The sequence below is a fragment of the Dermacentor silvarum genome, chromosome 8 (assembly GCF_013339745.2).
Source record: "Dermacentor silvarum isolate Dsil-2018 chromosome 8, BIME_Dsil_1.4, whole genome shotgun sequence".
Taxonomy (NCBI): Eukaryota; Metazoa; Arthropoda; class Arachnida; order Ixodida; family Ixodidae; genus Dermacentor; species Dermacentor silvarum.
Genome location: NC_051161.1, coordinates 170,910,590 through 170,933,297, shown reverse-complemented (window position 1 = coordinate 170,933,297; position 22,708 = coordinate 170,910,590). Strand labels below are relative to the sequence as shown.

The window sequence follows — 22,708 nt, the reverse complement described above, 5'->3', positions numbered from 1 at the left end:
TTGGAAAAGGGGCCACAGTCAACGACATATAATAGGTGTTCCTTAATTATGCACGCGCACACCCACCGTCACCTGCCAGTAAAAGCACCAGGACACCTATTTAGTGTAGTAGCAGGCCTTCTGAGCTACTTCGGACGTGGCTGTGGCAATTTGAGCATTTGTTTCGACCACCTTGCAATGATGTAGCTAATATTCCAGAAATAATTAACACATCAAAAAACATGAACAGCATGAACTTCAGCTTGATAAACAAAATATTACTTTCTTATAGCTAGGGCCGCACTTTTCACCACCCCAGAACATGGAACTTAAATCGTCACAAAGACAGCTTTGAATGGCTGCCAGTACAGTTATTACATGTCTCAGTATTAGTAATGCGACAGGAGATGGCAGGTGCGCGCGTGTAAGGAACACACACGTCCTGTGGACAAAGGCCCCTTTTCACTTTTCATATGCTTCACCCCGTAACACGACTGTAGCGTGGGGAAACTGACTTTAGTGAACAGAACTATGCAATACTTCTAGAGCCTTGCCCAAAGCCAACCAATTGTTTTTAAATAAACAATGCAAGTCTTGCGCAAGAAACAATTTTCAGTATTTATTACCAAATTTTAGTGTTTTCTGTCTTCAATAGTAGTATTTTATTGCATTTTAAGGTTGAAAATCTGTAATACACATAGTTGTATGGATTTGTGTGTAAATGTCCACTGGGGTATCTTAAGTTTCAAGTTTCAAGTTTATTATACATACTTAAGAGGTTACATAGTTGTGTATATACAGAAGGAGGTCCCAAGGTTTTAATCACCGTTGGCGGGACCTCCTGTGCAAGTATAACGAGCAAAAACTACAAAGTAAAAAAAGCAAGCAAAAGAGAGAACATAAAAATTACAAAGGCCAAATAATCAATAACATTCACTGGTAGATGGGATTATTTATAGTTTAAAATAGAAATTGTTTTAGGTTTTTCTTAAATATTTGCAAACAAGTAACAGATTTCATATGTGTAGGTAAACTATTCCAAAATGTTACTGAAGAAAAAAGCAAAGTGGATCTACCATAATTAGTACGGATATTAGGCAAGAGCAAGTTACGATGAGTAGCGAAGCGAGTAGAATTGGGATTAGAGAGCACATGTTGTGGAAAACTGTCTAAAGTAACGTCATGGTTATAAATTTTAAAGAATATAATGCCTATATTATAAATATAAAGGCTAGACAAAGGCAAAATATTAAGCTGAACAAAAATGGAAAGGAAGGTGAACACCGTGAAGCGAAATTAATAATGCGAAGTGCTTGTTTCTGGAGTTTAATCAATGGGGAGAGGTGAACGGAGTATGTGTGACCCCATGATGAGATACAGTAGCTTATATGACTGTGTATAAAGGCGTAGTATAGTGTTGTGAGAACATGGAGGCTGAAGAAGAATCTGGTTTTAAGGAGGGCACGTATGCCAAAATATATTCTATTGCAGACTGAAGAAATATGTTTATGAAACCGAAGATGAGTGTCAACAATGACTCCGAGAAAAGTAACATGATCAGATGAAGTTAGAGCCTGGTTGTTGATGAAAAGGCACGGAGACATATTTTTTCTGTTTGGTGAGTGAAAAAGCATAAAAGAAGATTTAGAAGGGTTAATTGAGAGCCGGTTTGCTGCACACCACTGCACAAGGGAATTTAAATCTGCTTGTAATTTAGAAATTAAGACATCAAGGTCAGGGCTGTGAGCAAAGATGGTGGTGTCGTCTGCATATAAAATACACTTAGAGCTGGAAAGGCAATAAGGCAAGTCATTAATGTACGTTAAAAACGAAAGGGGTCCTAAAATAGATCCTTGGGGAACACCTTTAACAATATATGAGGGATTAGAAAAACATTGATCAACAACAACAAGCTGCCGTCTATTAGATAAAAAGCTTTTTAGCAGTGATAGCGCTGGCCCAACAATACCATAACACTCAAGTTTCAAAAAAGAATGTTATGATCAATAGAATCAAAAGCCCTAGAAAAATCTATAAATACAGAACCTGAAATGTCGCCATGATCAATGTACGATTTAATGTTATCCGTGAAACAAGCGATGGCAGCGTCAGTAGACAACCCTGAGCGGAAACCAAACTGAGAAGAAGCTAATATGTTAAATTTCGTGTAGTACTTGTGTAGTCTTGTTACAATCAATTTTTCTAGAACCTTGTCAAGGAAGGGAAGAACAGAAATCGGGCGATAATTTCCACATGCAGATTTGACACCTTTTTTCCAGACAGGTATGACCTTCGCAACCTTGAACTGGTGAGGGAAAGCACCAGAACTGAAAATAAGGTTAAATATGTGGCTTAAAATGGGTGAGATTGTAGAACGAATTAATTTAATGTGTTTTGCGGAGATGTTGTCCAGACCAGGGCCAGTTGATTTTAAACCTAAAATGATGGATTCAATTTCTTCAGTATTAGTTGGTTGAAGAAAAAAAGATTGTGGTTGACGGGCGAAGGAAGGAGAAAAATCAGGACTGTCAGGGATGGTAGCACTTGCCGAAAAGTAATCGCTGAATGCATTAGCTATCTCATTCGGTAATGTTATGATCGCACCATTTATAGATAGTGATGTAATCGGGTCATGTGAATCAGAATTATTTAAAAATTCATGTACCAACTGCCATTTTCTTTTAGTATTATTACCACATTGTTGAATTTGGTCTTCATAATAAGTGCGCTTTGCAGTTTTGAGAAGTGTGGATAGAGTGTTTGAATAATGCTTGTATCGTGCTTTAAGGCGCATGTTGAAAGGCTGGCGCTTGGTTTTTTTGTAGAGGTTGTCCTTTTTTCTCAAACAACGTAACAGAGAATTTGATAGCCAGGGGCAAAGGGGAGCGTGATAACGTCGCTGAGAGGACAGGACGGTAGTGCATGATTTCACGGCAGTATTAATAATGTGGGTAAGTTTGGTTAACGCAACTTCAGGATCTTGAGCATCAAGAATCGGCAACCAATCTGCATCTTCAATAATTTTAGTGTATTTAATGTTATCAAAGTAGGTTCTGAAGTGCATTTTATTTTCTTGGGAAATGGATTGGACAGTGGACAGAAATATAGGGTAATGATCCGTAATATTAGTTTCAATTACACGAACTTGAGCGGGTACGGTGAAATTAGCGATAATGTGGTCAATTAAAGAGTGTGAACCACTGTTTGTATAGCGAGTAGGGTCAGTTATAAGGCAGTGGTAGCCATAACTATAGATGCAGGTGAGGTAGTCTCTTGTCACAGTGTGAGAATCTTCTAATAAGTTTATGTTGATATCACCAAGGATTATAACATTTTTATTTTCGCTAGACAGTTGATGTAGTATGACTGAAAGTTCAGTGAGAAAGCTGGAACAATCAGATGACGGAGAACGATAGATGGAACCACAGACGACTTTGTGATGGTTGTTAGTTATTGCAAGTGTATCAAATTCTACCCAAACGGATTCACACTTGGGGATGTTTAATTTTAAATCATGACGTCGCGTGTATGATAAGCCATTTAACACGTAGATGGCAGAGCCTCCGTATGGATCACCATCACGATGGCAATACTCGCATGAGTAACCTGATAGACCGTAAAGGTCTTTATCTTCAGCCGAAAGCCACGTTTCCGATAGACCAATAATTGAGAATGGACGGTCAAAAGAGCCAAGGAAGGCCGAAATCTCGGTATAATTTTTACGCAAACTGCGGGCGTTCGCATGAATTGCAGAAAAACCTGCAGCATTGGTAGTGATAATGTTTGCGTCATGCCAAGTAGAACAAAAAAGCAAGAAGACATACAACATTAAAAACTGAAATTTGGCCTAGTCAGCACTAACTAGCACGAACTTTACTTCTTGTGTAAATATATTTTGACCAGGAGTTGAAAAACCCGGTGTACCTAATGTTGAAGATAAAACCTACAAGAAAAAATATTGACGAAGCTTTATAGAATGAGAAATGGACAGGATAAGCTAATCAGAAAGTATGTGCTTTGTCTTTTTTTTATTTGAACATACTGCTAGCCTCACATTTGAGGCTGTTGCAGGAAAGGGGCAGAATACATATTTAAGAGAACAAAGTTCAAGTAGGTGCGGACATAGTAAAGTTTAGGTGAACAAGGCAGTACATATGGACTGTATATTCCTTATACAAATGCTATAAAAGGAGGGCGGAAAAGTAGTAAACGCCATGTTGGAAGGTTTAGCACACAAAAGAAGAACAAAGAAAGAAAATGTAAATATATTGGATGTTCATTGAGCAAGAGACAAGAATCAGCAGGAACTGGGGAAGTCATAAGCAGCAATATATATATATATATATATATATATATATATATATATCAGGGCAGAAAACAAGACACTGCGAAGTGACTCACAATGCCATTGTACGACACAGCGCAACTACATGCAGATCGTCGCTACAAAGCATTGTTTGATAACTTGGCGATATAAGTTTCGAGTGATGTGCAGGTGACGTCATCAGGCAACATGTTCCATTGAAGGATTGCATGTGGAAAAAATGACTACCTGAATATGTCGCTGTGAAATCTGTATTCTCTTAAGTGCTTGGTGTGTTTTGTTCGAGAACTATGTGTATCTGCCTGTAGTAAGAAGTCACTCGCATTGATTTTCATACTGCCATTAAGAAGAAGGAAAAGAAACTTAAGACGAAGTAGTCGGGCTCGATTTTGTATAGGGGGAAGTTCAGCTTGCCTTATTAGTTCTGTAGGGGAGTCAAGACGGCGATACTTATTAAAAATAAATCTAATTGCTTTTCTTTGTACGCTCTCCAATTTTGCTATGTACTGTTTACTGAAGGGTTCGGGTTCCGCGCAAGAGTTTAAATGCGGTTTGTAATGAGAGCCAATCCTGAATGCTGATAATCATAACAATGCTATCACATTACAGGCACTCAATGTGGATCTAGCTTTACTTCTTCCTCTGAGTTTAAAGTCGGTGTCTCATCAAGTAGACGCAGCGAGGGTTCTCTCATGCAGCTGTACAACGGACAGGGAAAACATGAGCATTTACAGGACAAAGGACTCCTGCCAGATAGACTTAGCGGAAGGTCTCTGCACTTGCATGATGGGGGTATTTAATAGCTCATGCAATTCAGAGATGTTCAAGCATTAAACATGTTTAATACTTCTTTGTACATACGCCTCTGCTCATAATGCTTCCGTCACAAAAAATTGCATTAGCCTGCAAGTCATTATTGCAGTCACGTAATTTACCATGAAGCCTTGTGAATGTGCATTTAAGCAGAAAGGTTAAACAATTATACAAGTTGGAAACTCAAAATGAAGCAGCTCCCATGCATTGTTATGGTTAACGTGAAGCGTTACCAGGACGGCCCAACATGTTTGTGTATGATGAACAACAATGTGTGTAACGACAGCGACAAGACGGCAGTGACCACTATCGTGTGACACTGATGGCATGATTCGACGTGAGCTTACGACATGCTGATGGTTTGGTTCTACACATGTACTGGACGAGCATACGCAAGAGAAGCCTGGATTGTGAAGTCCTCAGTGACTGTGTGTTACACAATCGTATGTACCTATGGCTTCATGGGTTTCTCAGCTAAGAGCAGTTCTTCAGAAACGCATATGGGTTTCTCGGAAAGAAAGCTTCGTAGTAGAAAAAAAATTTCTCCTGGTCTGGGGATCGAACCTGGGACATTGTGCTAAAGTCAGGTTGATGACAATATTCCTTTTGTGAACGCTCCTTCACCTTGCGGGCTTCCACAGAAATGATTTGCCAATACCTGAGCTTAGGACCAGGCAAATGGTAGACAGCCCTGACTTTGACAGCCTCGATGCAGTGGGATAGGGTACAAGAGTTTATTAAGACGAAAGCCTTATATGTCTCATGATGAGGTCTCTGTTTCAAGGCAGTTTCAAAACCATGTCATCGACACGAAATGGTCCTCTTAGGATAAGAGGCGATAATGCGCACAAAACCGCGATTAAGGCTAGAAGAATTATTAAGCAAGTGAACTGAAGTGATAATGGGTATACAGAGGGGTGAATTAAAGGGGTTTAGTCGGGTGATAGGAGTCAAAGGAAAGGTGATGATGAGATAAAGGGGGCTAAGATAATGAAGAGTAAATGAGAGTGAATTCAGAGTGAATGAAGGTGACTCAAGTGGTGATAGCAGTGAATCAAGGGTGATGAAAATTGGAAATGTGGAGTAATAGAGCAAACCAAGTGTGATGGAAGTAAAACCGAGATGACAGAATGAATGAAAGTGAACCAAGCAGTGATAGGGTGAATCAAAAGAATGAATCAAGGCTGAGTTAAGAGTGAATCAAGGGGTTATGAAGTGGGGGAGTGACTTGCAAAAAGATATATGAGATATTAGGTGCAAGTGAGAGTGACTCAGCAAGAAAAGTGCCGAGTCGCGGTTCGAGTTTGGTGAATCATAGGAAGGGTGACTTGCAAAAAAATATCACTTGCATGAATGATGATAAATTGTGGTTTCAGAGTGATGATATCTCAGCGAAAAAAGTTCTGAGTCACGGTCCGAGTTTGCTGAATAAAGGATGACTTGCAAAAATGACTGCAAATATAGGTTCAGAGTGACGATGACTCGGCAAAAAAGAAGTGCCGAGTCACAGTTTCAGTTTGGTGAAATAAGGACTTCAGTTAGCGGCGCAAGGGCTTGCCTTCAAGTCGTCTTAGTTGTAGCAGAAGGGACCCCTAGTAATTTTGGGCAACTTGACTGCTTCTAAGGCCACATGCTATTAAAATGAAATAAAATCTGGGTTTTACATGCCAAAACCACAATCGGATTATGGGGCACGAAGTAGAGCATTTTTACATTTCACCCCCATCGAAATGCGGCTGGGATTATCCTTGCAGTTAAAAGGATGTTTCACATTTGCCAACATGGCTGTAAGCAGTCCTGGTTAACACTCCCAGGGCTAATCTTGTACACATATGCAAATATACAAGAAAGTTGACAGGACGGTTGCTAAGGTAGCTTAATGGTAAAGCACATGCACGCACAATGTGGAAGATGTGGGTCCGACTCCAAGCTGTGGCACTTCAATTTTACTTATTATTTATACATTAAAATTAAACACAATTACTTTCTCCTATGCTCTCTGGCTTCATTGTCCATTTTCTTTTCATGCGGTTGTAACTAATAAAGAATTGAGCTCGATGGATCCCCTTATTGTTCTCGCTTCTTTTGACTAGCATGGAAAGGGGCACAGTACCCTACTGCTCACAATATCAGAAATGTTACACATTGTTTTGGGGCACAAACACAAACATACAAAGCAAGGACACATACAAAGTGTCAACTACCAACTGACTTGTTGATTCAAAGGATGGAACATAGGGAGCAAATTTTGTGCACATGCAAGACACTGATATTGTGACAGTGCTAGTTTGTCTCGTAATGCTACAAATTGGCCTTAAACAAGTGCGCCTCTGTGAAATATAAGGTAATTAAAGTATTACTAACACGTGTAGTATCTTTCTGATAAAATATGCCTCCGTGAGCTCACGCACTGCCCAAGATCATAACACACAAGAAGCACGGTTCACATTAGCAGGCCTTGCAAAGTGTGCTAAGACCTGCACCATCAAATTAATTTGATTTGTTTGAGGGCTCCCCTAATATGGCCTTTCAAACACTAGTGCCCTCTGACACACATAGGACTTGCCACAGCTGAAAGGTATCACGTAGGTAACCTCCACAGCACAACACACAAAGTGCTTGGCATGGTTCTTCGTGCATCCTTGTCTCTCAGTACTTGTGGTACAAAGACACAATGAGGCTAATCTGTTGGGTGTGGGAGAAATGACTGGAGCGCCATATCTAGCAGCCAAGTTCTTCAATTTGTGGCTAATTCTGTGCACACATGGCACAAACTCAGGTCTAGTGATGTATGTTCCTTTCACGTCTGAATGGCGAGTCCTAGTCAAGCTGCTCTTCACCTTTCAAAGAACGGATTTGGTCACAGCATGCATGAAAAATTGAGTGAAGCTGACTTTTAAATGCCTAATCATTTGATGAAATCACATCATTACCCCCAACAAGGAAAATGGCCAATAAACCATTGTATGCTATTTTAGGGCATCAAGGCAGCTGAAGTTGGGGCCCTCGAGCAGTTGCCTGCTCATGTTTTACATGACACCTGCAGTTAAAAGAATCTTCTACGTCTACTGCCATGGCTGTGAGTGGTACTGGCTAACTCCCAGGGCTGCTATTCTACACACAAATACTTAAAGCGAGGGCCACAGTAGCTGAATTGGTAAAGCACCCCATGCCTAAAGATGTGGATTCAGCTCCCACCTACAGGAAGTTGTGTTTTCGTCCACTTTCATTTCCTTTTTTCGTATTATTTATAAATTCCAAATAATCACAATTAATTTACCCTATGCTTTCTCCGAGTTAATTGTCTGTTTTAATCATCTGGTCAAAAGAATGATGGCTCAGCTTGATACAGGCTACTTCAGCTTGGAAGATAAGAACGGCTGAGGAGGCCGAAGGAAGTGACCTGCTGGACAATTGTGCATACTGTTCAGAATCAGTTAAAAAAAATAGAAAGTTTTCAGCTAAATGCATAGCACAGACACTTGATTTGTTGTAAAGGTACCTAGGGTAAATACTCACTAGTGCACTAAACATGAACGTTATAGCTAAGTGTGCCCCAATTGCTGAAAATAATTGCAAGTATACATTCATGACATGTCGCAGCAGAAGCGCAACTATGGGACAGATGGCAAATAGGCACCCTGTCGGACAGCGCAGTTCACGGCTTTGAAAACAGTCGGGGCACAGCATGGTATTGGAGTGTTCAATAAAAGAATGAATCTTTTTGAAAGATGGGCGCTGACGCTTATGCTTCCCATTCTGCGTTGTGGTTCTTGTTAAGTCGTCGGTCCTCAAATCGACGGCGAGTATGTTTTCGGTGCCCGCATGTTCGCATTCCTAATGACATCGCTGGTCATTTGTGTTGTAGTCATTCGCGACATCCACGCGACGCTATAACTGGCACGCGTTTAAATGGCTAGTTTATAGTGCCACTCTTGAACACCATGTTATGCACCTGAAAGGCAAGTCTGTTGTCTCGTGAGAGAATAAAAAAGTTTAGTCTTTGTTTGGAACTCATTGCTCTTCACCCGCACTAGCAATCAACAGTGGTGACCCAACATGAAAACGCACAGCGACACAGACGCGCCTACCGTATCTGCAGTCGAATTGAAGCTGCCCCCTTTTGGCCACTGACTCCGAGCTCTGGTTTATTCAAGTCGAGGCGCAATTCGCCACCCGGCGCATCACAGCCGACCTCATGCGCTACCATCACATCGTGAGTAGCTTGCCACCAGCTACAGCCAGCGAGGTCCGCGATTTGCTTCTCGCCCCACCTGCAGAGAACACCTACCAAACTTTGAAGGCGACACTCATTCGACGCCTCACACTATCCGAACCCGAACATTTACGGCAGCTCCTGAACGACACGATCCTTGGCGACCGCACACCATCTCAACTACTGCGCCACATGCAGCGTCTTGTGGGAAGCGTTATAGATCTTAACAGCACGTCGCTGTGCAAGATATTTCTTCAGAGTCTCCCCTGGCAACGTGCGCGTGGTGCTTGCTACGGTGGCTGAAAAGGATCTCGGCAAGATGGCCACCATCGCTGACACCATCATGGCAGCGGCAAACCCCTCCGCCTCCGTCGCTAACGTGCAAGTGGCGAGTGCTTCCGCCCCCTCTTCCAACAAATTCCTCGAGCTTCGCGAAGAGATCGTGCGCCTCACCGAAACAGTGGCAGCTTTGCAGGCACGCACCTCGCGCCCTTTGGAGCAGCGCAGTGTACTGCCACAGCAGCTGCGACTCCAGTTGGTGCTGGTACCAGAGGAAACATAGCGATGCTGCACGCTGCCCTGTCAGATGCCCTGTCACGAAGTCATGTCAACGCCTTTAGCCTTTCCAAGGGAACTGATTTGACTCGGCTGGTGGCAGCTCAGCAAGCAGATCAAGAACTCGGTCAGTTGCTGACAACAACAACCGCGCTGAAGTTGAAATGGCTACATGTGTCCAGCTCAAAGAGACCGAGTGTGCTGTGACTTAACAAGGGACAACCCTTGTCCTTTTGTTCCTTCTGGCCTTCGTCGTACCGTCTTCCAGTCGCTGCACAAGCTGGCGCATCCGGGTGTTCGGGCGACACAAAAGCTAGTGACGGCAAGGTACTGTCTGGCCATATATAAATCTAGATGTCTGGCAGTGGACACGAGAGTGCATCGCCTGCCAGCGCTCCAATGTCCAGTGCCACACCATGACGCCATTGGCGAGGTTCCCAGTGCCAGATGAACGATTTGAGCATGTACACTGGGACATTGTCGGAACGCTACCACTTTTATTACTCACTTGCGTGGACAGATTTACACGCTGGGTTGAAGCTGTGCCTATCGCAGACATCACCGCTGACACAACTGCCCATGCTTTTTTTGTACCACTGGGTGGCTCACTTCGGCGCGCCGTCCACAGTTACGACTGACCGTGGCAGGCAGTTCGAGTCGGCTCTTTCGCCAGCATAACACGGCTGATCGGCACCTCTCGCATCTGAACTACTGCCTACCATCCTCAGAGCAACGGTATGGTAGAGCACTTCCACCACCAGTTGAAAGCGGCTCTCATGGCGACGGAAGGGCACAGTTGGACCGAAGCACTACCGCTCGTCCTTCTTAGTATCCGCACAACGCTGAAAGCCAACATTGGCTTTCATTGGTGCCGAGCTGGTGTATGGAACAGCACTGCGATTGCCTGGCGAATTTTTTACATGCTGTGGAGATGAAAGCCCTGTAGCTACTGGCGACTACGCCAGCCGGCTGCGCAACAACATGGGGCAAGCTTCGCGCCACACCACCGCGTCAGCCAGCGCCGCGACCCTTCCACATGCACCCAGAGCTGTGATCCTGCTCCCATGTGTTTGTGCGGCATGACGCAGTGCAGCGACCTCTTCAACCACCGTACGACGGCCCTTTCAAAGTCCTCCATCGTACAAACAAGCAATTTACTGTGGACATTCGTGGTCGACGTGAGGTAGTCTCTACTGACCGTGTGAAACCGGCTCATATGAAGAACTCTGAAGGTCCCGCGGCTGTCGCGACTCTTGTCAGAGCAACGAAAGAACCAACTGCAACTTCCTCCCGAACAACAGTGCAGCACAAACGCAGTGGGATGCGAGCCACTGTTCCCGTTGTACTGGACCTGTAACGTTCGGCAGCTCACTGGGGAGGAAGTGATGTAGTGAACTCCATCTGCCGCGCCGCTATAATTGGCGCGCGTTTAAATGGCTAGTTTATAGCACCACTCTTGAACACCATGTTGTGCACCTGAAAGGCAAGTCTGTTGGTGCACGCGCCTCCCAGTGTCTCGTGAGAGAATAAAAAAGTTTAGTCTTTGTTTGGAACTCATCGCTCACGGTCTCATTGCTCTTCGCCCGCGCTAGCAACCAACAGTGTCATTCTTCTGCCTGTCCATATAGAGGCTTGGTTAAGATGTCCTCTTCGTCATGCTAGGTCGAAAAAATTGTGTAATAAATTGAGATTAACATGAAATACATGTCTTCTTTAGATAGTTGCTCCGTCCGATCTGATGCCTCGCTCGATTCCCCTGCCGATGCTTCATAGGCTTCATTGCCTCTCTGCTCTCACACTGGTGGCCAGGGCAGGCTCCTGTTATTTCAGCATCCGGTGAAGGTATACGCCTCGGCGGTGTCTGGATAATTAGACTCATTCACTCTGATTTGGAACTCGAGACGAGTTAATTCCATTTGTATTTTTCAATTACGTTTGGATAGCGCGATTCCTGTCATGAACTTGCGATAGTGCTGCAATGCATAATACTAATGCGCCAGAAGTCCACCGTGAGGCGGCCCTATCACAAAAATCTGGATTTATGTCTACCCTAACGCGCCCCTAAATCTTAGTTCTCCATTTCGCTTTTTTCAAACTGTGGCCGCAATAGCAGATCCAGCTTCATCATCACTGTGTGCATTAGCTCGAGAAGCGGCTAATCACTTTGAGCATGCTAATGTTAGCGAAAATTGAAGGCTCGCTAAAGCGTCAAAGCAGTGCCACGAATGAGCGAGCTACTCGAACACCAAGCTGAGTCATGCTAGCAGACTATTGAATTGCTATGTCAAAGCATAACTTCATGTGCGGTGTGGCAACATCCTAAAAAAAAAAACACTTTTTGAGTGTTTCCATTGCTTCGAATGTGGCATTGTTCAGCAAAAAAAAGAAAAAAAGAAAAAAAAAGAGACCTCTTCTTTCATGCTGAGAACGTGTGCAGCGGCATACAACATTTGTCATACGTGAAAGCGAATAATTTTGCTATTGGCTTTTCGCTCCATTTCTGTTCCTATAAGCAAGAGCATGCATGCAGGTTCAATGCTAGCACAATGCTGGCAGAACAGTTCGTCCATGCCAGTGTTGACTCAACTTGCTGCGCGAGGCACTGATAGTTCTTGCTCCGACACGCTGCCCCGGCAGTGTCAGGAACGTATATGCTATTATGAAGGCAAATTATTTTTGTGGGCTACTCTTAATGAATTGACACACGCTTATTTTTGTACAATCTCAAAACTAAGAAAAGTGAAGACATTTGTTCCCTCGGCCTAAGAAAATCCAAATTTCTGTAGGTAAAGTGACCAAAAAGGGATCACCTTGAACTATCTGTAGTAAGTGGGTGCTACAGTAACAGCTGTCAATTTATCACTGATGAACAAAATGAGGCAGATCAGATGGACAGCCTTTAAAAGCAGGTTTACCCTATAGATCATGCATGCCATGGCCGGATCCATTCTTTGAAAGCTGCAGAGCAGCTTGACAAGGACTTGCCAATCAGATGTAACAGGTACAGACGCCACAAGACCTGAGGTTGCCATATTGCCACCAGCAGTAGTGGGTACAGTGCTAAAAGGCAGGCATGGACAAGAAGTGCGCGTGCTTCTCCGCCCGCTCGATAGCCAGCTCCCAGCACCGTGTTTTTCAGGAGCTGCTACCCTCAATAAACGTCACGTCGCCCGTTCTCTCACAAGGCACGTGACAATAAGTACACAAATTTAGCCACAGATTTCAGGTCGTGCCTGCTAGGTACGATGTCCCAGTTGTTTTTTTATGCCCGTCAAATTAGCCCAAATGTGTTCTCGTACCACGAGACAAGGGTGTATGAAAAATCATGCCAACCATTTCGTGCACTGTGCTGTGGTCTATGAGATACCTCTCAGCTGTGGCAAGTTCTATGTGGGCTAAACGGGCCAATGCTTAAATGACTATCTGAGGGAGCATTCATTCAAACAATTTATTTGAAATAAACTGGGTGGTGCCACGTACGTTGCAAGGCCTGCTCACGTGAGCCGTGCTTTCGCACATTATGATCCTGGGCACAAGCAGCACCAAACCAGCACATGAGCTCATGAAGGCATACGTTATCAGAAAGATCCTGCACATGTTAGTAACACTTCAATTACCTTATATTCCCCAGAGATGCACTTGTTTAAGGCCGCTTTGTAGCATTACGAGACAAACTAGCACTGTCACAACATTCATGTCTTGTGTGTGCACAAAATTTGCACCGTATGTTCCATCCTTTGAATCATTAAATCAGTTGGTAGTTCGCACTTTCGTGTGCATGTGTTCTTCCTGTGTAAATATATTTTTGCACACAAGAACATTGTTTAGCAGACTTCACCAACTTGCCCAAGAGGAAGTCCTATCGAGTCTCAAAATTTTTCTTCACGGGCTTTTCTTTTCCGAGAGAAATTCTGTCACTGCACGGCACTCTGAACAAAGTCACGAGTGGTTGACAACTTTACTGATAAATATGGGAGAAAAGAAAGGTTATAGAGGCAAAAATTGTCACATTGTCACTCAGATAGATGTCCTAATGCGATGCCTAAAACGTTTTTGTTAGACAAGAGGATCAGGGTAAGGCTCAAGACTTATCAGCATTCTATTGTACAGATCAAGGGAATAACCAAACAAGCCCTGTGAAGTGCAGCAAAGTGCAGGAAGATTCATACAATGGAAACTTGCCATTTGCTTGAGAGTGACATGGGCCTGCAAACCTACACCGGTCATATTTGCATGCATATTACATCTACAACATAGTGCAGGTTCCTGCAATAAACCTACGTCGTGTTTGCATACAAGATGCGAGGTATATTTCTACAAGCATTAGTACCTCGCATAGCACCAAAAGAAGTAATGCTAGATAGCAGCTTAGCAAGCTAGCTGGAATAAATCTAAGAAAATTTCTTGGTTTTCAAGGCAGCTAAACTTTACAGCAAAATTGGGCCCGAGTAGAACTATCAGCGGCTGGGCCACGTTCCCCAACATTTGTCTTTATCGCTTATATTCGGGTTACTCAACATGTGCTTTTTGAACTGTGGCGAGACTTGCTCAAGCAAGTCGTGATTCGCTAGCAACCAAAATCCGAGATAAACAGGGAAACAGAACATGCAAGGCAAGCAACAGTAGAGGTAAACGCTACATCGAGTGCCATAAAGAAGTATGCAACAGCTCACTTACTCGCGCATTATCTGCAACGTACAAGTCTCACGAAGGAGGAAACGAAATTGTTTCCCGATCGATGCCAACCTAAGCGGCAACGGCAGCAACAAGCGTTTAAAACGAGTTTAAACCTTTACACCATCAGACAAAAAAGTGCTGCCTAGCTGGGAGCACACATGCGCCTAATTCACAACAGCAAATTCAACAAACAAGAGCAACAGTACTGAAAAACGGAATGCACAAGACCACGCGATACCAACCATAAACGCACTGCAAGGCGTAAAGAAACGAGCGGCTCCAGGGTTGCGCCCTTGTGTCGCTCGTGATCGCAAGCTCGGACACGATCCAGCTCTTCCAACGCAACTAGACAGAAGAATATTCTAGCACACATTACACTAAGAAACCATAAAATTGAAGCAGCTCCAGCAGCATGCACTGCATCGCGCGCAAAATTATAAACCGGAACACGCCATACTTGTTTAAACAACGTCACGATCACGTGGCCACAACTCTGACGTCACTTCCGTGCGTGGCAGCAGCGCTCTCCACTTGGACTTCGCTGGTGCCACGCGCGGGTCAGCAGCTATTGCCTAAAAAATTTAGAGGAATGGAATGATGGGAAATAGGCCCTCACGTGATAGGCAAGCGGTAGATTTTACTCGGCTCGCTTCGGTGGCTTCGGTTTCGTCTGCTGCGGGGGTTTCGGAATATGCGCACATACTCAGCGTGGCAAACGCGCGCCGAGGTTAGTGAAGGAATTCGAGTGTGTGAAGCAGTTGAGTCTCGCCGCCTAATTAGCAGACAGGCGCCAAGGCTGTTGCGAACGAAGGCGTCGGTTAACCGGCATTGCGCCGAACAAGCCGGGAGGACTACCTCAAGGACGACTGGTTGCGTTTCGGTGTGGTTTCAGGGAAACGAGGGAACCTTTCGCCCTGCAAACGTGTGAAGGCAACCAAGCCGCCCTTCCGACGACGATTCGTTGCGTTTGACGACGTCTTCTGGGAAACAATGATGCCTTTCGCCCCCGCAAAATGTGCACGCGATTAAGCGAGCGTACAGGGATCCGAAGCGACTGTCCCTACGGGAAAAAAATGCGTCCCGTCTTGTGCCCAAGGATGGACTGGCGAGCCGGAGACTCCGAACATATTTAGGGCCGTGCCGGCCCGTAGCGCAGTCGACACTGTTGTTCGAGATCTGCTCAAAGTCTTCGGCCTCTTAGCAGACCGGCGAGAACTCCCGTCAGCAGTAGGCGCACCTGCGTGATGAAGTGTTTTGTGCCAGGATGCCCTAATCGAACAGAAAATCGGCGCGATGGCCTGTCCTTCCATAGGTAAGCACAATGAACGTTTCTTTTATTTATGAAAATGGAACTGCAATATTCGCGATCGTTAGTGACTACGTGCTCGTGTGAATTATAACTGACGAAATAGTGGTGCAATACTATTCAAGCCATTTTTTTTCCAACTTTGTCATAATTCCCACTAAGTGTTAAACATTTATTTCTCTTTAAAGTACTTTTATCAGCTAGCGTACACTCCTAAAATGGTACGATGTGAAACTATTTATTGTCGAAGAATTAGATTTCCTGCTATAAAAATTATTATTGACTGAATTTTGTATGTATTTCTTGTGGCTGAAAACAATCAAAATTTCAATAAAACTATGAATTGAAGAAACCATGAAGGATTAGTCTTCACATAACATACCAAGTTTTGCAATAGTTCCAAGAACAATAATTTTGTAGAGAATATTCTGCTCGTAGTACTCGGCTTGTACGTGAGTGCAAAGTTCAAACATCATGTTGCAAAGTTCAATCACTCCCCATGTTGAGGCTAAATATCATTTTTTTTCAGAAGATATGATGTTGGTTGCCATATTTTAAACAACAGATAAATAACAGTTGAGATGAAATAACACAGTTTTACTTTAAATTACAGGAGTGAACATCATTTTCATTCACTTATTAGTAGTACCCTGAAGGCCTGGAGGCATTACAGAGGGGGCATTACATTACATTATGTATGTGTTACGGCTATATCTTTGATATTTTTGTGTGAAACATGCACTGCAAAGTTACTACAGCTCCATTTCCCCCGAGATTCAATTAGCTGTATGTGTATTTTACAAGCACACTTAGATCAAAGATAGTTTTCTACACAAGGGGATGCGGTGTGTAGGGAAAGCATGCACAGGTCATGTGAGGTCTTTTGCATGACTCTGCAAAGGTTGTGTAAATGCATTCCACAGCAAATGTTATTGTTGGACCTTAAAAATATCTGGTGGGTTATTCTTTAACTGCAGACGCTTGCAAAGGACGATGCCACAGCAATGAGTCAACCTTAAAGTGAAGCAGCTACATCCACGGGTACATAACAGCATCAAGTTGAGCCAGTAAGTTGGTGCACAGCTGTATGCAGCCATAATGCATGTTTCCAGTTTGATCATATCTTTTTCATGACTGTGGTAGATGTCCCCCACCATTGCTGAAGTGAAATATGCTTTTCTTATATTCAGGCAGGTCTCTCTCAAGCCACAATGGATATGGACATCTCTGAGGGCTTGTCTGATTGATGTGCTAGCAGAGGGTACTGCTACATCTGCTAGCGCGTCCTTGACTGATTCAGACATCGCTGATGAGCCTTCCGAAATCCAACATGTCCTGGCATGTTGGATTGTCGTAATGATCACAGAGCTTGCTTAAGATATTTTCTCACATGTATGCCTTGGTTGATTCATGTTCTGATCTGCTTTGCAAAAATCTGGTGTTTCCCTTTAATTATATTTTGGATTTCACCTTTAAAGTAATTATTTAAGTTTCAAAAATGCATATGAGACTGTCATACGGCTTTTTGTAAGATGTTTTCGACAGATTTAAAAGATCTATTAGTAATGCTCAGAATGAAGAGAAAGATAGAACTGTTCAACCTATCATTGGCTACATTACAGCCCTTTTTTGACAGAGGTGACAAGCATACTGCGTTCAAATTTCATTGTTAACACTGGCAAAAGCAAGTGCTAATGAATGAAAGCCATATATGCTACATCATAATCTCATTTTAGTCAATCTAAGATAAGTACAAGATAAGGAAAATAAAACAAACTGCAGCAAAGCAGTGTTATGCAAGATGAAAAACCACTTTTTTCAGTAAAGTTGGAATAAGGAAAACACACTCCTCTGAATTATACTTCAGCCATGTCCTCTCATTACACACATAATTAACACCCTTGCTAGGCTCCAACATTTACAACAGTAATAAAATTTATAACATGCCAACTGTGCTGGTAAGCTTTATCAACATTTTTTGGGACAGCAGATAAAAAATACAGTATATAGCCACAGCCACTGATCTCCCTAACAATGTCCTGCTTGCTGATCATTATTGTGCTTAAATTTTAAATGAAGCCAATGGTGTCGCTATTAGTCCCAGGTATTAGCTTCAACTGTGCATCTGGTGTTTCGTTTGCACGGTCAGCGATTTCAAGTTATGTTGCAGTAAGCAGTCCCTCCTCATTGCACTTGGTGTATTTTGTCCAGTCTCCCAGTCCAAGGCCCTCCAGGACGCTCAAGGGTGAAGCTTCTGCAGCACTGCCTGCACACAACCCAGCGACACCTCGAACAGCAAGGCATACTATGGTGAGGATAATACTCGACCACTACAATTTTTACATACTTGTTTCCTTAGGTAGCTGCAAGTGAAGTGGCATATATTTTCGTGGCAACTGTTTAATAGCTCAAGCATAATAAATGTCACTCAGTGAACTGCACTTGGACACTAACATTTATGATCATGGCAACCATCTAATTAAATACTGAAACATTCATATTGTTCGCAGCGGTATGAGTTTCCTCAGGGTTTGCATTAAACACCAATTATCGGCCAATAATCCTTTTTCAATTTTTCTTTTCCATTCAAATGACACAATAACTAGAAGACCAACAGGTTTTTCACAATGTTCTATGCTCTTTATATGTTCGATCGGTCACAATGAGCCGTGATATATGAGCTCAGTATATTTTGCCCACTCAAACTAAAAGGCTTCTTTAAAACATCTCTCATTGAACTATGCTACATTGGCCTCTTCTGTGTTAGTTGTTTTGTACTTCTACCTTTCCTGCCTGGGCCCAGATGGGCCTGCAGTATTTAGCAAATAAATAAACAAACAAAATTAAGTGGCACTAGCAAGCTCGTGTGGATGGCAGTTTTATGCCCCCACAGTTTTTAAGTTCACAAAAGTGTAAACGGAAACCGTCGTGAGCAATGTAATGACCTAAAATTTAGCATTATATTCGTCATAACTTGCACAAGAGTGTATGCCACAATAATTAAGTACTTTGTTCTGCGTACGTGCTTTGTGTCATGTTGGTCGCTCATGCACCTGTTACAGCGCGTGATATTTTGCAGCCACAGCCAGCAGAAGACGCACCTGAAAAGGCCTTTCTGAGGCATGAAGTATGGCGTTACACAATTACAAACTGCGACCAAGAAGAAGATGAAGACTCTACGGCAATCCCATCAACACCTTTTTCAAAAGGTTGCTCATCTCGAAAATGTCATAGAAGATTTATCTGACAATCGCATTCTAGGAAATGAGGATGTCGCCATATTGCAGAGTCTTGGTGGGGCAAAAAAAGACTTGCTCATGCGTCAACTGCCACATAAGTCTGGTGCCAGCAATGTCACCCGCTTACTCGCCAGAGCTCAGGCCATTTGCACTGACTTTGCATTTTTATTCCCCTAGAGCATACAGATATGTACGAGCTGTTTTCAACACATGCCTCCTGCATCCAAAGACACTGTGTAAATGATATCAATCCATTGATAGGGCTGCTGACTTTTCAAAAGAGGCAATGACTGCATTGGCTATCAAGGTAAAGCACGGCTCTCCACATTATGCAATCTGGTTGTGGATGAGATGGCCATTCAAAGAAGTAGTGTGGGATGGGATAAGCTTCCATGGATATGTTGACATGGGCATTGATGTCAATGATGACAGCTTTCCAGTTGCCTAAGATGCATTTGTTTTAATGCTTGTTGCAATCAATGGCAGATGGAAGCTGCCGATTGGCTACTTTCTAGTGCATGGCCTTGGTGGTGAGCAGAGGCGCAATTTGGTGCTGCAAGCTGCTAGCTTCACTCACGAAAAAGGTGCACACATTTTGAGTTTGACCTGCGATGGCGCTGCAGCGAATTTGTCATTGCTGCACAGCCTTGGCTGCAAGATGGACCTGACTGAGCTGGATGCTTCTTTTCCACATCCAGTGACAAAAAAAGCTTTTCTTTGCCATGTTGGATCCCTGTCACATGTTGAAGCTACTGCGGCACACCCTGTTTGATAAAAAGGCTATTGTGATACGAACAAACAGTTCATATTGTTGAAACACATTGATGAGCTGCATGAAATCCAGTACACAGAGGGCCTACATTTGGCAAACAAACTTAGACAAGCACATATTACCTGGAAAAACCAGCCCATGAAAGTCTCATTGTTGGCTCAAACGTTTAGTCAATCGGTAGCAGATGCTCTTAGTGACTGCAGAGCTCAAAAAAATTCAAAGTTTTCAAATTCCTTGCCAACAGAAGAGTTTATCAGACATGTCAACAACGCATTTGACATTTTAAATTCAAGACATCCAAGGCAAGAAGAATAGAAAGGACCGCTGTGTCCTGAAAATGTGGCTCCTGTCACTGCGTATGTCAAAGAACTTATGGCCTACTTTTGCTCGCTTAGGGAGTCTGCAGCTGGTAAACTAATGACAGGGACCACCCAAAAGACAGGCTTCATTCGCTTTGTGGTGTGCTTAGACAACCGTCTATACAACCACTTGGTTACAGAAAATGACCTATTGGCATATCTTTCGACTTCCAAGCTCAGTCAGGACCACCTTGAGTTACTTTTTTGCTGCAATAAAATCATTTGGGGGCTGCAATGACAACCCAACAGCAAAGCAGTTTGCAGCAGCATTGAAGCGTCTGATAGTTCGTAATGAGGTCAAGGACATTGATGGCGGAAATTGCTTTCTATTGGAACACATCGAAATTCTCTTTGTACGCTCCTTTGAAAAAACCATACTCCATCGATGTAATTAACCTCACTGCCCCTCAGAGAAGCCCTGCAGCCAGTGAACCACTCACAGAAGCAATTTTACAGGATCATGGTTACTCTGCTGACCCAGGCAATGTGTCTGAGCTTGGGTGCCTGCGGCTCGCAGTACTGGAAGAATTGCTACACAAGTTTTCTCGTGGGTGAATTATGTTCATGATGGCCCACACAATTAATTCCTTTATCCATCAACTTGAGCTGTCCCACCAGGTTTTATGTTAAGGCATTTATTTGTTTTTTGAGTGACTTTGTAAAGTGCATATATTGTTCAAGAGCGTTGTATGCAGATGTCAAACTTTTATAGAGGGAAAATGTGATACCTTATTGTAAATTCTGCAAGTACATGTTTGTTGTCTTGCTGAATGCTGTAGCTTGAATCGCCTGCATGCAAATTATGCTTAAACAATTGTTCTGTTCAGCCCAAGCTAAACAGTGTGGACAATGACGGTAGGTTAGCTGGCCTACCTTTCACTAGAGCAAACTGTGTGATGACATGGACATGCTGTGAATGCTCTCAATGGATTATGTGTGAGCTAGGTATACGCTTGAGGATGACAATGTTTTTTTAATGTTTATCCTGTATGTCTTTTACCTGACCTTTGTGGAAATTTGCCACTGCCACCTGGAATACCGTTGGTGTTACTATTTAAATAATTTAATGTGCTCACTCTGTTCACTTGCTTTACAATAGCCTTTTATGATGCCAGATTCACTGTAACCACAAACATTTGGTGTATACCACTCAATGAGTGTTTTAAATACCGTGAAATATTCATTCATTTGAGGTTCACAACGTAATAGAGCCGTCGCGTCCTAATTGTGGTGTGTTGGCTCAGCTTCGACGGTGCTAACTTTTTTGTAGGTATGTGATACAACATAAGCTTTGTTGTAAATTCTACTTGCAGCAAAATGCATTGTATTTTAATGTTGACATACTTACTTTGTGGGTCTGACCTCACATCAATTGTTTCAACTTTGACTTTGTGAACTACCACTCTTTTTTTAATTTCTGCATATGTATTGCTTACTTTTCTGACAAGCACAATCACCGAAGCCTTTCAATATTTGTGAGGACAGCGCAGATGTAAATATTATACAATTATAGCCCTGTATTGAAGGCGTTGCATACAAGGCATTGTAAGCAAAACTGCAGCTACATTCAAGGACAGCTGATCCCATTGACCAGTTTTATTAAAGGTATCAATACTACGTGTGATATAGTTTACTTTGTATAACATTATTATACAAATGCCCTGTGGCATACAAGTATGCTAATACTGATACCGAAGAGCAGGGGCACAATAAGTTTTCCTACTTGCTGTTTATAATTTTCTTTTGTGTATTATCTTTGCAATGTACTTCATTTAAATTGTAAATGTGGCTTCCTTCTGTATTTGTGTGAAATCTTCTGGCTTCTATAGGTGCAATAAACACTGAATAAAGAATGAAACAATTACTGTTGTCATAAAAATGTGCTTTCCATAGTACAAGTACACCAGCAACACAATGAATCCACAAGTGCAAATGAATGCTGCCATTTTTCCCTTGCCGCTATGTATTCAGTTTTCATGCCGTTTCACACTAGCAGAGGAAGAAGGGTCCCCCTGGCAGTGTTTGATTCTAGGACATAATTATGCTGTGGGCTATACTCGCATTCGGAAACAGCTGAATAAACTCTAGATAATGCACAAATCCCGTCCATTTGCTTTATTATATAACGAAAATGGATCCCCGAGGCGCGTCTCAACAGCGTCGTCGCACCACACAATCTTGCAAAATAGTACACGTAAATCTGAATAAACGGCGATCACTTCGGCGTTTAGAATGCAGGCTAATGCTATTTATTTCTCTCAAAATGAAACACGCCCACGAGAGCCTTTTATTAAGCGAAAATGCGACAAAAAAGTGTCCTTCAAAACATCTCGTTTCTTCCTAGGTGCAAGACAGCGTGACAAAAATTATTTCTCTCAAAATAAAACACGCACACCAGCCTTTTATTAAGCGAAAATGCGACAAAAAAAAAAAAAAAGTGACCCTCAAAACATCTCGTTTCTTTCTAG

At 42.8% G+C, this 22,708-nt stretch overlaps 1 protein-coding gene and 1 long non-coding RNA gene across 4 annotated transcripts in view; one reads left to right on the top strand and one right to left on the bottom strand.

Annotated features, from left to right (window-relative positions):
• Positions 1 to 22,708, bottom strand: part of LOC125947608 (uncharacterized) — a 386,033-nt gene that overhangs the window by 142,967 nt on the left and 220,358 nt on the right. The window lies entirely within an intron of this gene.
• Positions 13,757 to 22,093, top strand: LOC125947617 (uncharacterized). 2 transcript variants are annotated; one of them, XR_007468444.1, is made up of 4 exons: positions 13,757 to 15,876; positions 16,848 to 16,937; positions 18,082 to 18,180; positions 18,950 to 22,093. It is a non-coding gene; the product is annotated as an uncharacterized LOC125947617 (long non-coding RNA). The 2 variants fall into 2 exon arrangements; XR_007468445.1 differs by lacking the exon at positions 16,848 to 16,937.